A 17,300-nucleotide genomic window follows, 5' to 3' on the forward strand; every position below is an offset into this window, starting at 1 on the left:
CTTCAGACCTCAGCTGCCTTATCTGTAAAATATTTAGCATCACCAAATGTTAAAATGTAAATTATACAGAGAAAGTCAGGGAGATGGAGGAGGATGCAGAGCTGGGCAGGAATGAGGTATAACGGGCCAGTACGTCATGGGACACAGGTGGCCACAGCCACCAACTCATATGGGGTTGGGTGGAGTCAAAACAGTGTGAAAAGTAGTTTGAGGCTTTCTTTGTTGACTGTCATTCTTACTAAAATCTGTATAAATGTTATTCATTTGTTGACTTATTATCTCTATCTCCCCATGGCACCCCACCCCAACCATCCGTTCCCTTAGGCAGAGAATTGCCATCTCACACACTGTGGTGTGTGCAGCATCTGGTGTGTAGTAGGCACTCGATAAACAACTGATGAATGAAGGAAACGTAAATGAGTGAATCAATTAGGCCTGGAGTATACTGCCTCTGACACTTCTGAAGAACTGCCACAGGTGTCCTATTCTGGGCAGCCCCTGGGCTGCCAAAGTCCTGGGCTCGATCTCTCCTTCCACTTCCATCCAAACTCACCTGTGCTGTGCCCACGCTCTCAGCGGTATGACCAACCTAAGAAAGCAAGAGCAAATGGTCATGCTGCTCTTTGTGGACGAGTTAAGTGTCCCTCTGCTCTCTACCCTGATCAGAGGGCACGTGGGATGTGGAAGCCACTTTGGGGACACACTTTAAGAAACCCCAGAAACTAGGAAGTGCCGTATAAATAAGCAATGCGTTTTATGTTGTAGAAGTACTCAATGAATTGGATGAAATGAACAACTATGCTAGTTGTTTTCAGGGCATCAATATCATCCATGAAGTTTTTGCAACTTACCCCTCAGGCTCTACTTTTAGAAGGCCTGATGGAATAGGTTTGTAATGGAGCCTGGAGAGTTATGGTTCCTAAAATTTCACAGATGATTTTGATACACTCTGAAAATTGAGAACAGCAGGGCCAGACAGTGACTTATGGCCTTCCCCACCTTCAATTCTAAGTGCAGTTTTTAAATGTCTTTTGGTAGGGGGAGGGGGGGAGTGGGAAAGAATGAATGTAGTTTTCTAAGAATTCAGAAAGTCTTGAACAAAACGAGTGACTCAAATAGTGCAAGTTTAACATCTGACTCCTCTAGTTTTCACCGTCCACTGAGCATGCCATGATCACTCCCTGCCCCTGTCCTAGGTTTATGGAATTCTTCAACCACCTACACTGTCTTTTGCATCTTCAATGCCCTCTCCAAATCACACCCATTTGTTTGAGGAAATGATGTATATGGTTAATCATGTGAAAATCAGTTGACATTTGGGCAAAAATCTATTTAAACACTGTCTTACTGAGACCTTTAAAATTTGCCTTGGGATGGTCCACTCATATTCACTAATTTATTCCCTATGTGAACAAACATATTTAACCCTATTCTATCAGGAACTGTGCTAGGTGCTGGGTATGGAGCAGTGAACAAGCAGATATGGGGACACAATCCTTGCTTCATGCTTAAGCTTCATAGCTTAAGAGATACCTGCTACTTCCAGCTTAGCACTTTGGGAAGTCAATGGTGTAGACAGCTCCCAAGAGTTTAAGGAGACAGAGATCTCATGACGAATCACAGACATTATCCTGATGATTATCCATGCAATCATCCCGGGTTTCATTCTCATACCCTAGTGGGATGTAAGAGGCTGAGATTTCACGTGACTCTCTCTAGGTGTGGCTACTCGGCCCCTGGCAAAGTATAACAAAGGGCAAGTTGAGTTTAACCATAAACTCATGAATAATTGCCTGGGAAATGGGCCTGGTGCCTTGGCTCCTCTGTCCGGGTTGGCTGTACCTTGCTGAAGCAGAGATGTAAACCATCACAAGTGCCTGCGGTTGCCTGGTTACCATGGCTGTGAGGTGGGGAAGGAGGCACGGGAGCAGGCTGGGCACAGAATGAAGCAAATGAGCCTGGTATTAGGGTGTTAGGGGTCAGAGTTCTTCCCTCTTCCAGACCAGTCTGCGTCCTTTGCACAAAGCAGCTGGACATGGTTTGTGGTGGCCTGGGCAAACCATGAGGCAGGAATTAGGGACATTGCCTATGACATTCCACACTTATTCACAGCCACTGGGGCCCTAGGTTTTGCTCTCACCCTTCTCAGCACAGGCCGTTCTGTTTCTCTAGAATGATTTGAGCAGCACCAGGATGGCCCTGGCCCTGGGAAATGGTCCAGGTGGGAGGGATTAATCACCACGCAATGTTTAGCCTTTTCATCTCCTAGTTCCTATTGCCAGCAAGTTCCCCCTTTCATAGCCCAGACCTCTGCTACCCCTGGGGTACACAGGTCCCCCTACCTACCATACTGCACACACCCTTTCCCTTTAGTTAACCGGAAGCCAGCCTAGGACTTTCAAAAAGAGCTCTTATTAGGAAACCCTAGGAGCACAAAGAAGAGAAATAGATGAGTGTAATAATGCTTCACATTTGTATAGCACTTTGCAGTTTGCAAAGCACTTGCACATTCATTACCTCATTTACCCAGCATGAATTCCTTCCCCTGACTTAAGTAAAGCCTAGCCAGGGACTGGCACAGGCTCCACTGGGAGTTTCCTCCATCCCCACCTGACCACCATTGGTGGCGACAATCTGGCAACACTGGCCGCCTCTGTGGGTCCTGATGGTCCCCCAAAGTCTGATTCCTGGTCTCAGGTCTGAGTGCTACTTTTTCCCAGAGGTCACTTTCTAAAGCATTTTCACCAACTAGTTGTTAATGGTGGGTCTAACTGAAGTTTCTCGTTTCCAGGACAGCACTGGGTTTGGTGTCTCTCAACTTATGTATGGAGAACTATGATACCAAGCATTCATTGAGCACTTACTGAATGTCAGGCGCACTGCTTTTTATGTGAATTAACGCATTTCTTCCTCACAAAAATCATCAGGTAGACAGTATTATTGCCACTTTACAGATGAGAGAGGCTTAGTAAATACAAGCCATATTTGACATTCTAGAGGAAATCAGTTGGGTGAAATGCAGGACACTGAGACTGAAGTCCTTTTCTTTATTGAGTCGTTACCTTAGGGATGTACACATTCAAGATGCATTTACCAACTTCCTCCCACATGTCTGGCGGGCCAGGACCCAACAGAGAATTAGTCGTTGCTCTGCCCTGAAGAGCCCACTGGCTAGCTGGTCTCCATCAGCCTCTCCTACTGCTGATGATGTAATGCAATGAGTATTATCCCAGACGCCCAAACCTGGTCCAGGGGCCAGAGAAAACTGCCTTGAGGGCATGACATCCATGAGAAGGGGGAGAGGATGTCCCCAGCAGAAAGAGCAGCAGAAATAAAAGTTTGGAGGTATTAGAGGGCGTGAAATATTTAGGAAATTCAGTATCATTAGTCAAGTAGGGTGGGTGAGTTGTATACTGAGTTAAGGGGCTCGGGCTTTTTCCTGACATCACAAAAGCACTATCGATGGGTTTTAAGCAGGAGAAGGAGCTGGCTATGCCACCTGCAGCATAGGTGATACAGAGGACTTTTACCCTCAAGTTATTTTTTAAATTAAGTTCTTGCTTATCATCTTATTGTCCTATAGTTGTTTCTTTCCAGTAAAAGGGAGTTCAGGTAGGGGATTCATTAAATAAGGCTCTCTGGCCACTGGTTACTAATGAGCTTGCTTTGCCACCCTCTATTGGGGGAAAGGTAAGATGATTTTCTCCATTCTCTTCCATCCCATGATCTCTCTCCCCCCATATTACAGGCTTTGGGTCGCTTAAGCTGTTCCGGTCTGACAGATGACAGCAAATTCCAGGCACGTGTCTCTGAATACTCGTAGTTTCCATTTCTTCTGGATTTACCTTTACCTTCAATGTCCATCTGCAATAGGCACCACTGTCCACATATGCTGTCAGAGTTCACAAATTACCCCTCACTGTTCCATGCCCCATTTGTCAGGCGTTAAAGAGCTTGCACAGACCTTTGGGCTGGCTGGCTCTGTGCCAATGCTGCCCTTCAACTCTGATAGGGAACTTCTGGGGGCAGGCCAGGGCCAGGTATGGAGGAACCCAGACACTGGCACCTCCTTGCCCTTGGGGGGCATTCTTTATTTGGTTCAGCATGCAATTGAAGCAGACATGGGCATGGAGAAGTGAGGGTAGAGGGGGCCAAGGCTTGCCAGCCAGGCCCACCAAACCAATGCTGGTGATTGACAGGGCTGCAGGTGGCATAGCCAGCTCCTTCTCCTAGCTGGGACTGTCTTATATAGGTCAGAAATGTCCACGTCCCCAGCTCTTAGTACATATATAAGCTTGTCTTTGGCTGTCCCCCTCTTCAGGGTCAAAGTCCTGTTTTATTTCCACAGATGGGAGAGGTCTCAGAAATTGCGTTCTAACCAACCTAGGTTATGGTCTGGGCTTGAGATACCAAGACAATAGACATTGGTTTCCTTGGACCATGACAGGCTAAAGGACTCAGAGAGTGCTGAGGTCCGTACACAATTGTGTGGGGCAGGTCTGCCAGTTGCTTTCATCAGACCCCAAAAGGGGTCCACAGTGCCCCCCGCAAAAGGTTAATAAGCCCTGATGTGAAGGGTGCTTGCTGATCTGCATTCATCAATCCTATGGCAACCCTCTGAGCCCAGGGCCAGCCCTCCCTACTGTGGGTCTGCCCGATCACATCCAGTTGACCCAACTAATGCAAACACGGCAATAATTTATTTCAGTTCAAAGAAATGCAAATTGGGTTAATATCCCTTTCTGTGAACCATCACATATTCAATGTAAACTAATTCATTTCCACAGCAGTGAATTTTTCTAGAAACAAATGATACTCTGTTCTGCACAATTCAAACTAGCACATTTCTTAATGCAACAAACATTTATAAACCACCCATCCTTCCCCCCCTTCCCTCCTTCCTAAAAATACCCATTGCAGCACCATCTTCTAGCCTACAGCCTGTCATCCCGAACTGCTGCATTGTATTTTTATAATGGGACTGTTTCAATCCCAGTCATCAAATTACCCTGTTTATTATTATCCCCATTTTACAGATAAAGGAACTAGGACACAAGGAGGTCACCTGCCTGGCCCCTAGTCCCAGGGCAGGGCTATAATGAAGAAACCATGTTTCCAGGTTACCCTAGCCTTGGGAGAGCAGAGGCAGGTGGGCAGGCTTGGTTATGCTTCTGGAAACATCCAGTGCTTAGGAGGAGATGATGCCTGTAGCCTCTGACCAGAGGCCAGGGCAACGCAAGGAAGACCACGGCCAGCCTTACAGTGATGCCTCCTGAGCCAGCTGCCCTGGACAGATCTGTGTGACTCCATGTGGAAGCAGGAGTCCCGAGAGGGCAGAGAGGAAGCGATGGGGTGAGAGGGAGGCTTCTCAGGGACCAGCAGCTTAGAACCGGCCTGAAGATCTGGAGCCCTAATAGAAAGGGCATTTGCCCAGGAATCCAGGCCCTAGTTGGCGCGCCTCTCCCTCACTAGTCCTGACATTGCAAGCTAGTCCCACCTCTCTGAACCTCCGTTTCTCAGAGTGAATGATGGCCTGGATTCCATGATATCCAAAGGCCTTTCAGGAGCACCAAAGGGCGCTTTGTGAAAGGACTCCCAAAATTGCCACCAGTGCCCCCTCCTAGCACAGTGCTGGAGCCCTCTTCAGCCAAGGCCCGAAGGCCGGGCCCTCTGCCACCATGAAGTGTCCCAGACCTCTGTCGTGGGCGGTCAGGCTGCTGTAGGACAGCCAGCTCAGCGGATCATAACACCAGGCAGATTGTGGGTTGACGTCATCCTTTATATATACAAAATTTCATGCACGTGCATACACACACACACACACACACACACACACACACACATTTTTTCTGAATATGTAGTTTTCGATTTAAAGAACTAAACCCCAGAGATGGGATTGTTTCTGGCTCCTTTCCAAGACCATGATGGCAGAAACTGGGGACTTCGTCCTGGTGCCCATCAAAGTGCCACATACAGGTACCACCTCCTCAAGAGCTGTCTTGGCTGTCAATCTGCGGGCTCCAAGGCTACAGCAGCTGCTCCACTTGTGCGTGTCGCCCCCCTGCGGATGCCCCAGCGCCCAGCCCCTCACACGCTGGGCAGGAGTGGGTGTGGGGACAGAGGCCACGTCCGAACCACAGCATCAGCACTCTCCTGAGGCAGGATTTGTTATTAATAAACACGATGCTTCGAGCATTTGCTTATGATTGTTTGATATTTCAGTTTTCAGTAATTTTCTCAGTTAATAATTTATTAAATGGATTATTTGTCATTTCAATTTATTAAAAATTGATAAAGGACTCATTTCTTTTTTCCCAAGCTGGGACACAGAGAGAGATATACAGGCCGGAGTACAAATTAAAGGCGCCCTACTTCCTTCCCCTCCCTGTCCCCGCCCAGTCACCCATACCCAGTGAGCAACCTCGGGTCCCCCCTTCCCAATGGCTCTTCGCCCGCCCCACCCCCTCCCAGCCCCCACACCACCCATCCCCTGGCTTCTTATCTCAGCTCATCTCCCAAACACGCCAAAAGCGGGGCGGCCTTCCGCTGCCCCCAGCAGCTAGAAGGACGCCTTACGGATCCTCCAGCAACGGCGGACTGCTCATGCCCTGTTCGAGGCAGACAGTGGTGGGACCCGAGACGCCACGACTGGAGCAGGAGGCAGGAGGTGAAAGAACATGCAGGGAGACCTCAACAGTGCTACCTGCTCCCCCTGTGGCCACGCCCACCCTGGTGGGCAGCTCTCTTGTGTTTAGTGCTATTCATTTCTTCGTGGCTTCTATATTCTGATCATATTCTGATCGTGGCCCTGCCTATGTTTACCGAACAAGCATATGTCTTTCTCATTTCAGGAGAAAGACAAAAGCAGGACAGTCTCCTGATCCTTTTCTCTCCTCCTTGTCCTCCTTTTCTGCGTCCACTATACGCCTCTCTTATTCACCCCTCTCTCTCTCTCTTTCCACTCTCTTACCGTCTCTAAGATCCGCCCTGCTCTCTCCATCCTCCTTCCCTATACCTTTCTTCTCTCTGGACCTTCCTCCCCAAGCACTGAGGATCCGCGGGCTGGTTAAATGCCTTCATTCCCATCTGTGGGCACAGCCTGCGAGGGGTATCGTCAGAGCTTCACCACCAGCTCCCTGAGGTCACAACAGCTCTGACCTGTTTTCCAGGCTGAGAGGTAAGCCCCATGTACCTGGGTCCTAACCTCAGGTCCCACCCAACCACAGCAAGAAAAAATGACAGTGCCCTCTGGATCAAAGACAGTACAGATGAAGGCCTGCCCAGCCACAGCAGAACCTCAAGGGCAGAGGAAGAGGAAGAAATCATGGGTGGGCGGGAGGGTGAGCAAAGAAACAGCAGCCACCATAAAGTCACTTTAGCCAAGAAGGTTTGGTCATCATTTTGCCATTTTTGTCTGCCTTCATGGGCTCCTTGAGATCCCATGGGTCACTGTTTTCCAGAGCGCTTTTCCCCAAGATGAGTTTAATGGACTTATAAAAGTCACATTGTGCACAAATTGGGAAGTTTCTGAAGCACCGTGCTGGCTGTCATGCATATACACTCACAAAGTTCCCACAGCTGAGCAGGGAAGCAATTCAAGGCGCAAAAACATCCTTGGGTGAATTACTTCCTATTAGTATGTCACATATTTCTTAGATACGACTGGAGTTCCAGGAGGTGACAGCAGCAGTTGACAATAAAACTTTGCACTCTTTTTATTTATATTTTCCCTTCCTTTCTATTTTGTTTGTTGTGTTTTTTCTTTCCCCTCAAAGTTACATAACATCACATCCAACTCCTTACTCCCAGGGAAACAATGCCTCCTGAGGCTTTTCCTGACTCTCTCGCTGTGGGATTGTCCAACTTGACCTGTAACTTCAAGAGCCAAGGAGGAAACTCAAAGGGGCATTGCCACATCCTGAGGACAGGAGGCTTGGGGTTGAGGCCTGCTCCATCCCCCTCCCGTTCCTCCCCAACTCCAGAGCTAGCCACAGCTTCCTGCCTCTCCTCAAATCCATAATTCTCCACTGAACAAATACCGAATGCCTTACACCTGAGCAAGATGAGCTGGAAGAGACAAGAGAAGATAGGAGTCCATCGTCTAGTTACTGAGTGAGAAAAGAGAAAAAGAAAGTAAGTATATGAGAAGTGACAACATGAGACTTATCCAACCAGGCTGCAGAATCTGGGCTGGAGGGAGACAAGGTCAGGCTAAAGGAGGCTGTGACCTAACACTAGGCTTTGAAGGACAGAGACATTCAGAGCAATGGGACTCCACCTCATCTTCTGGAAAATGAGGCTTCCTTTATGCTGTTCTCTGCAAACACAGTGGCACCTGGGCGTTTAAGTACATCTGGATGGAGTATGAGAAAATAACGCTCCAGCGAGCATCCCCAGTAGGGAATTGATGCTTCTGAGCAAGAATTTCTCTTGTCCCAAGAGTTGAAAATGTCTCTTCAATACAGGGATGGCCCAGTTTGCCAGCCTTTGGGTTGGAAGTGGAATGCACCCATGGATTTTAGTCCCTGCTAAAATCCTACACCTCCAGCCCAGACCTCTCCCCCCTCCCAGGACAGAACTGCCCCAGACTCCAAGGGCATGGCCTCTTAGGAATCTCTCCGTCCTCCAAGCATAGGTCTGAGCCTCTTCTGACCTTTTCACCTTGCAGTAATTCCTTCTTCCCACAGTCTGGAGAATTCAGAATCCCACACTCTCCTTGGGAGAATCCCACACTCACCTTGCCTTCAGCTCTCTGGTCTCTGTTCCCCTTCTGGCTCCAACTCTCCCACCTGCAGGAACCTCATTCTGGTGGTCCTCGTCTCAAGCTCAGAACCAGCCATTGCACTAATGGGAACTCCTCCCCTCCTCCTTCTTGAGAGCAACCATCTCATTCTCCTCAGATCTCAGGTCTAAAATATCTCCCAGCTCAAGCTTATGGCTGAAGAAGAGGTTCAGTTTTTCTGCAAGGAATGTTGCAACCCTGTCCCTATAAAAGGATGGGAATCCAGACCCTAAAAAAACATCAGAACTGCAAAATGCAGACAAGACCCACATCCACTGAGGAGGAAGGTGGGTATGCCCTCAGGGGTACAGGATGAGACAGGGCTTTTTAAAGGAAGCAGCTCTGAATTTTGTAGAAAATGAGGTCGTTTTTTCCATAAGTGGACAAAGAAATAGAGGACTAAGGAACAAGGATTAGGGAAGAAGGGGTGGGATGTCATTTTGTGTAAATGCCACAAAATGGTGAATATAATTATTTTTAACTTTTCAGCCACAAGTTTTGATATTGCACTCATTCAAACAATGGGAAAAGAGTATCACAAAAAAATAAAAACACTGTCAGATCAACTCCCTAATTGTGAACTGTCCAATGCCATCTTTTTGATCAGTGTGGAAACATCTTGACTATTTTAGGACTTTTGGACCTTAATTCTCTACCACTTTTAATTCAAAATTGCATCTCCCCCCACCTTCTCCCAGGACTCTTAATTTCTCTTTTCTCTCCACCATTATTTATTTAAGCCTCCTAACTGTATTATTTATCTTAACATCATATCTGTATTATTTATTTTACTGTAGCTCCATAACAATATTATTTAAGTCTATAAAATAAAGCTTTTTCCCTTGAACTCTCTGTGCAAAACAAATTGTATTCTACTGAAACATTCTTTGAAATGTCCTTCTTTTCTACCACTGGATAATAATAATAATACTTTGCATTTATATAGTACCTTTTATCCTGGGATTATTTAAGTCTGCAAAAGCAGTCTGTCTGAATCCTCTCTGCAAAAATCAAGTTGTATGAAAATATTCTTTGAAATGCCCTTTATTTTTCACCACTGGCTGGTACAGAAATGCTCTTTGTGCATTACTTTTCACCTGGGAATTCCCAACTGGTTCTCTAATTAATACCCACCTACTTAGAAATGTCCAGGTAAATATTGTCTCCACTTCCTGAGTAGAGAAGACCTCTCCACTCAGGAAGGAAATATGTGTAAATCAGAGGACGTCACACCTCACAGCTCCTCCCTGCCTTTGAGATAGATCCTCACAGCCTTCCTCCTCCCAGCCATCATCTAGTTTTATCAAAGAAACATGGACTGAGCTCTGGAATCAGACTGCCTGGGTTTAAATCCACTTATTCCCCAAGCGGGTCTTGAAGCCCCAGTTTGCTCATCTGTACTCAGCATCCTCCCCACATCCTATGCTTAGCTCAAGCCTCTCCCACATCCAGAACTGTCCTTCCTATCCCTAGCCACTTGTCCACCCTTCAACACTCAAGCTCCAGGTCCACGTCTAGGACAAGCAAGTGGCAGCCCCTAACCTTCTCCAGTAACGGCAGTAGTACCAGCATTTTCATTTTAGACGACTCTTGGTGTGTAATGCTCAGGCAAAACATCCTAGACCTGGATTATGTGTTATTTTGCAGTTTTTAACTGTCTCTTGTGAGTGAACTTTCATGTATTGATGGATTCACTCAACAAGTATTTGTTATCTATTATGTACTGGGCACTCTTTTGCCTCTAAGGATACAGCTGTGAACAAAACAAAAACCCCAGCGATTTCAGAGCTGACACTCGTGTGGGAAAATAGATCCACCATCAGGTCTGTAAGGCTACATAGACTCAGCTTCTTCTCTCCTGGCTCTCGAATTGCTGAACCGAGCATGGTGCACACAGCAGGGGAGCAGAAGATAGATTTTACCTGATTTTTTAAAATATTAGTGATAAAGATATAGGAGTCTTTGAAATTATAATGTTAACAGTTTTCTCTAGTTTCAAAAAAACATTTTTTAAAAGTTGTCTCCACTATACTTCAAAAAAAAAAAAAGTTGCCTCCAGCCCCAAACTGGTTATTAAGTCCCTAAGTATCTTTATAATGTTTTATACGGTCAATCTAACTCTTTCCAGAAGTACCTATCACTGTGAAGTGGATCAAGTCTACAACCTTCAGTTGCTCATCTGTCACATGGGGCTGGTGCCTTTGGGCCTTATTGAGAGGAAACAATGAGACAGATATTCAAGGGCCAGCACCAAGCCTAGCACAAAACAGCAGCTTAATAAACCACAGTATCACATCAAATTACATCCTTTTCCTTCTCGAGGCTCTGGTTCTAACTCCATGTGATGACAGAGACTGAAAAGTTTGGGCTGATGAAAAGGGCCATCTGTTCTCCCCAGTGAGGTCCCTCCTTAACACTGGAACACAGAGCAGGACTCCTGTCTCTTTTGTGGTTTGTGTCTGAACACCAAGCACTCCACAACCTTCACTGGAGGCACTATGCCCCATGACACTGGGTTATGGTCTGCTCTTTACACTGTCAAACCTCTTCCACCTTCCTTTGTTCTTTAATCCCCCTCACCATTTCTTGAATTCTGTGTTTACTGTGTCTTGTGTCCTTGCATTCCTTTGCATTCTTCCCCAGGATGTTTCACCCTAATCAATTTCCAGGTAAATATTGCTCCTTGTCGTACCCATGTCCATCTTTGTGTGCCAACTGGAAGAGGACTGTAGTAGATGCTCAATAAACATTATTTGCATGGAATTTGGTTTGGTGTGGACTATATGAAGTAGTTATAATTACCCCCACGTTAATAGGTCAGAAAGGGAAGCCTGCCCCCTCCCAAGTTCCCCTCACTTGTAGCCCACACTGACTCCTTTCCCTAATAGAATAGAATCATTCCTCCCCGAAGCTGCACATTGTGTGTTCTTCCTGAGTACCTTCTCTGTGTCTGTAGTTGTGCTGGGCACTGAGGATACACTAAGGAGCAAGCCACAGTCCCCTGTATGCAAACATCACAATCTAGATGGGGAGACATACAGAAGTAGGCAACCAAAATACTGTGTGGCTATACCATGGGATAAAGCACAGGGTCCCATGGGGCCATGTACCATGGTCTCCTAACCCAGTTATACCAGGTCAAAAGGTTTTCTGACACATGGAGTAAACCAGAGATAGGGGTCAGGGAGATGGTAGACATTCAGGCAGGGGGAACACTGCAAAGGTCCCTAGGCAAGCAAGCATGTTCAAAGAACTAAAATAGTTCAGGGTCTCTGGATCCAGGGCCAGATCCTGAAGGACCTTCTAAGCCCCACTAAGGAGTTGGGGCATTTCCCTGAGGTTACCAGAAAGACATTGGAGTCACTGAAATTAATTAATCAGAGAAGTGACATGACTAGAAACAAAGAAAGCTCCCATGAGGGCAGAAATGGATACCAGGAAGAAAGGTAGGTGAGAGATAAGAAAACCCCTTGGAGGATTGATTTAGAAACTATTTGTTTAAATGTTTCTAAAAAGCCAATTTGAGATAATAATCAAATTCTGCAAAGTTGTAGGATACAAAATCAACACACTAAAATCAATTGCATTTCTATACACTAACAATTAACAACCCAAAACACAAATTAAGAAAACAATTCCATTTACAATAGCATCAAAAAGTATAAAATACTTAGGAATAAAGTTAACTAAGGAGATGATAGATTCATATACTGAAAACTACAGAGTGTTCTTGAAAAAAAATTAAAGAAGGCACAAATAAGCGGAAAGACATCCTATGTTCATCAACTGCAAGACTTAATGTTGTTAAGAGGTTCATACTACCCAAAGCAAACTACAGATTTAATGCAATCCCTATCAAAATTACAACCGTGTTTTTTTGCAGAAATAGTCAAATCCACTCAAAAATTCATATGCAATCTCAAGGGAGTCTGAATGGCCAAAAAAATCTTGAGAAAAAATAAAGTTTAAGATCTCATATTTCCTTATTTTAAAACTTACTACAAAGCCACAGTAATCAAAACAATGCAGTACTGGCATAAAGACAGATGTATATACCAATGTAGTCATATACAGAGCTCAGAAATAAATGCTAACATATATGATTAAGTGTTTTTCAACAAATAGAGCTGGGAAAACTGGATATCCACATGCAAAAGAATGAAGTTGGACCCTTACCTTACACCATATAAAAACAACCCAAAATGGATCAAAAACCTAAACAGAAGAGATATTAGAAGAAAATATAGGGAAAAACTTAATGACATTGAATTAGGTAATGGTTATGAAAAGCACAGGCAACAAAAGCAGAAATAAATAAACTGGACTATATTAAAATTTGAAACTGTTCACCAAGGGACATAATCAACTGAGTGTAAAGGCAACTCACAGAACGGGAGAAAATATTTGCAAATCATATATCTGATAAGGGATTAATATCCATAATATATAAAGAACTCCTACAACTGGAAAAAAACTTGATTAAAAATAGGCAAAGGGCTTGAATAGACATTTCTTAAAATAAACATCCGAATGGCAAACAAGCACATGAAAAGATGTTCAATATCACTAATCATTAGGGAAATGCAAATCAAAACCACAATGAGATTGTCACCTCACACACATTAGAATGGTCACTTCCAAGAAAAACAGATGCAAGGGTATAGAGAATTTGGAATCTTTGTGCACTATTGTGCAAATGTAAAAAGGTGCAGCTGCTGTGGAAAACATCATGGCAGTTCCTCAAAAAATCAAACATAGAATTACCATGTGATCCAGAAATCCCACTTCTAAGTATATACCAAAAAGAATTGAAAGCAGAATCTTGAAGAAATATTTGTACACCCATGTAAATAGCAGCATTATTCACAATAGTCAAAAGGTAGAGGCAACCCAAGTGTTCTTTGACAGATGAATGGATAAATAAAAGGATAAACAATGGGATGTTATTTAGCCTGAAAAAGAAAAGAAATTCTGACACTTGCTACAACATGGATGAGTCTTGAGGATATAATGCTAAGTGAAATAAGCCAGTCATAAAAAGTCAAATACTGTATGATTCCACTTATATGAGGTACCTAGAGGAGTCAAACTCATAGTGACAGAAAGCAGAAGGGTAATTGTCTGGGGATGGAGAAAGGGGGAAATAGGGAATTGTTTAACAGGTACAGAATTTCAATTTTGCAAGATGAAAAGAGTTAGGGATGTTGGTTGCGCAACAATGTGAATGCATTTAATACTACTAAACTGTACACTTAAAAATGGTTAAGATGGTAAATTTTATGTTATGTGCATGTTACCTCAGTTAAAAAAAAATTAATGCAATTGAGAAAAAAATGTTTCTAAAAGAATGATGCTGCTGTGAAGCTTTGCTTCCAAACGTCAGTTTGGGATCATTTTCTTCTCCATCACAATGTCAGGCACATTGGTATCAGCCTTTCCTCCTTGTCCTCTCAGAGCCATAGGAGTCAACCCAAGTGTTGGCAGAAGATTAACATAGCTCAGCTCTGTGGCCATTTGGTCTGGCCAGTCCTTCACCCTTAAATTAGAGTCCCCACAGCTGCACGAGCTCTGGTTTGCCCTGCCCTGCACACCATGGTGGAGAACACATGGGCTGGAATCCTGCAAACTGGCTGCATCTGACCAGAGGGAGAGCAAGGCCTAAGCTCAGCATCTTCCACCCCCACCCCCCAGCTTCTCATCTCCATCCCTCAACCCATGGAAGGGAGACTGGGGAGATGTCAGGAGTGTAGATGTCCCTCCACTGGGGCAATGAGGAGTATATACTCTCCCCCAAAGAGCTACTTGGCAAATTAAAAATTGCCCCAACCCCTGTTTTCAAAGTTTTATACAGAATTACACAAAGGGCAAGAGAAGGCAAACAGTCTTCTTTATCTCCCCTTCCTGGTTACCCCCATTTCCCTCCACAGGATCTGAGGATGAGTCAAAGACTTAGCACATAGCAAGCATCATATTTTTTAGAAGTCTTGTTTGAAAATAATTGCTCCAAAGTATCACCATGACCTTGCTGTCAATGGGGTGTGGGATTTTTCGGTGATGAGGTTTTCTTAATCCTAATGGGACTTCACTATCTTTGAAGCCTAAGGATTTCAAGAAACTGAGGACTTGTGTGCAAATAGAAAGCATAACCAATGTGTCCCCAGAGATTTACTCTGCCCAGAAAGGGGACGTGTGTGGAGGGAACTTTTTTTTTTTAATGAATTTATTTATTTATTTATTTATTTATGTATTTATTTATTTATTTATTTATTTATTTATTTTTGGCTGCATTGGGTCTTCGCTCCTGCATGCAGGCTTTCTCTAGTTGTGGTGAGCGGGGGCTACTCTTCGTTGCAGTGCGTGGGCTTCTCACTGCCGTGGCTTCTCTTGTTGTGGAGCACCAGCTCTAGGCACACGGGCCTCAGTAGTTGTGGCATGTGAGCTCAGTAGCAGTGGCTCGCGGGCTCTAGAGTGTAGGCTCAGTAGTTGTGGCGCACAGGCTTAGTTACTCCGCAGCATGTGGGATCTTCCCGGACCAGGGCTCGAACCCATGTCCCCTGCCTTGGCAGGAGGATTCTTAACCACTGCGCCACCAGGGAAGCCCGTGTGTAAGGAACTTTTGATTGGTCAGCGGCGTCCAGGAGCAGTGAGGCCAGAGACGCTGGGTCTCCTCCCCCAACTCACCCTTTTGTATCTGCAGCTGGAGGTTGAGGCTAAGGGTCTGGGTACATCTGCATAAGCACATCAGGGCTTCAGAAGGAAAGAGATGGAAATCCCCAAGCCCTTCTCCTTGAAGCATGGAGTTATTGAAACACACCAGATGGACTAGAGTAGGACTGACCTAGACTGAATGGCAGGAAAGGAGGGCAAGTTCCCTGAAAAAAAAAAAAAAAAGACTAATGGAATAGGACCCAGACTCCATGCCAGAGCTCTGTAAAGGGAGAACAGTTCTGGAGTGTCACTCGCTTGTCCCTCCTGCTAACTCACTCTCCCTAATGCAGACAAGGGGGATAAAAGGCTTCCCGGGAGTAAGAAAGAAGGGTCGTGAGGCCTGCAGCCTGGGCTTTCTTGCAATGAGGTGTCCCAGAGTCTCCCTGATGAAGAAGCATCCTCTCTCCCATGCGGCCGTCCACAGCTTGGACAATCTCAAGAGGCCCACTGCAGTGGCCTTGGAAGCAGGGAAAAATCTAGGTAGACTGATTCTCCAAACTGAGGCTCCAGGAAAAGGCTGAATATTTTATAATAAACATAACCAAAAATTACTATTGAAATCAGTAGAGATTTCCCCACAAAGATGTGCCATCTTTACCTTAGTCTTGGCATCCCCCATGCCCCACGGCTTGCCCTGAGAACTCGGGGGCCTCAGTTCCAGCAGTGTGGGCTAATGTGTGGGTCTCAAGATCAGAAGTGCCAGTGGGTTTCTTCTGGTGGCATGGCCCCCACCCCACCCCACACCATGGAGGTGGCTCGTGGGCCTTCTATAAAGTGGAATGAAAGATCCTCTTGGTAGTCCAACACTAGTCAACATATTCCCAGTCTCCACTCCAGAAATCCCATCAAATTCCTTCCATAGCAGATGGAGCGTCTCCCTCTGGGGCTGCAGGAGTGGAATACGAGTGGAACATGGCATGCAGCAGAGAGTAAAGACATTGAGCCCTTGGTGACTCTATGGGGCTCTAGGAACAGGAAAACTCATGAGGTGTGGAGCCAGTTTCTGAAACTCAGCAGACCCAGGGCTGGCTGCCAGCATGGGTCACAGGGCCGAGGGGTGGCTTCTGAAGGCTGGGTTCAGAATCAATTAAGCAACAGGGCTCTTTACTGACCACTTTAGATGACATAGAAAAGGGAAAAAAATAATCCACCATGAAAATGAAATCCTGTCAGTAACCCCAATAAGCTTGCCCACCAACTAACAAGAACAAGGTAAATTTGAGCTCAATTTACTCAGATGGATAATAAAACTTTCAATTATGGTTGCATTATTTGTTGCTATATGGTTGAAAGATTAGGTGACAATATGCAAAAAATAGTTTCTTCATATTATAATATTTAGTAATGTCATTTTATTTTTTATATGTTTCATTAAATTGTTTTGTGGCTTTATTATCTACCCAGATGCACAGCCCAGAAATACAATTATTCAGATTTAGAAGCAATAAAATTTGGCATGCATTTTCTCGTATTCAGAATTCCTGCATGTTAAAAAGAAATTATAGCGTTCTTCCCACATTGCACTGCTCTGAGGCCCTCACAGACCCATTCATTAACCGAAGACATTACAGAAAGCACACCATTTAGGTTAAAAGGCCCTTCGGATAACAGATATGCATGCACGAAGCAAATATTTCAGTGTAGCCCCGCCTTTTGATTATGACAATAATAGAGGCAAACGGATACGCGTTTGCTGTAATGTGCTGCTCGGTGATGGATCCACTGAGTGGTGAAAACTCTGATTGCAAAGCAGCACACAGAGAAAGCATTATGACAACAAAACCTATCTTCGTAACTATCAGGAAGTGGG

Source organism: Balaenoptera physalus (genome assembly GCF_965194825.1).
Source record: "Balaenoptera physalus genome assembly, chromosome: 12".
NCBI lineage: Eukaryota > Metazoa > Chordata > Mammalia > Artiodactyla > Balaenopteridae > Balaenoptera > Balaenoptera physalus.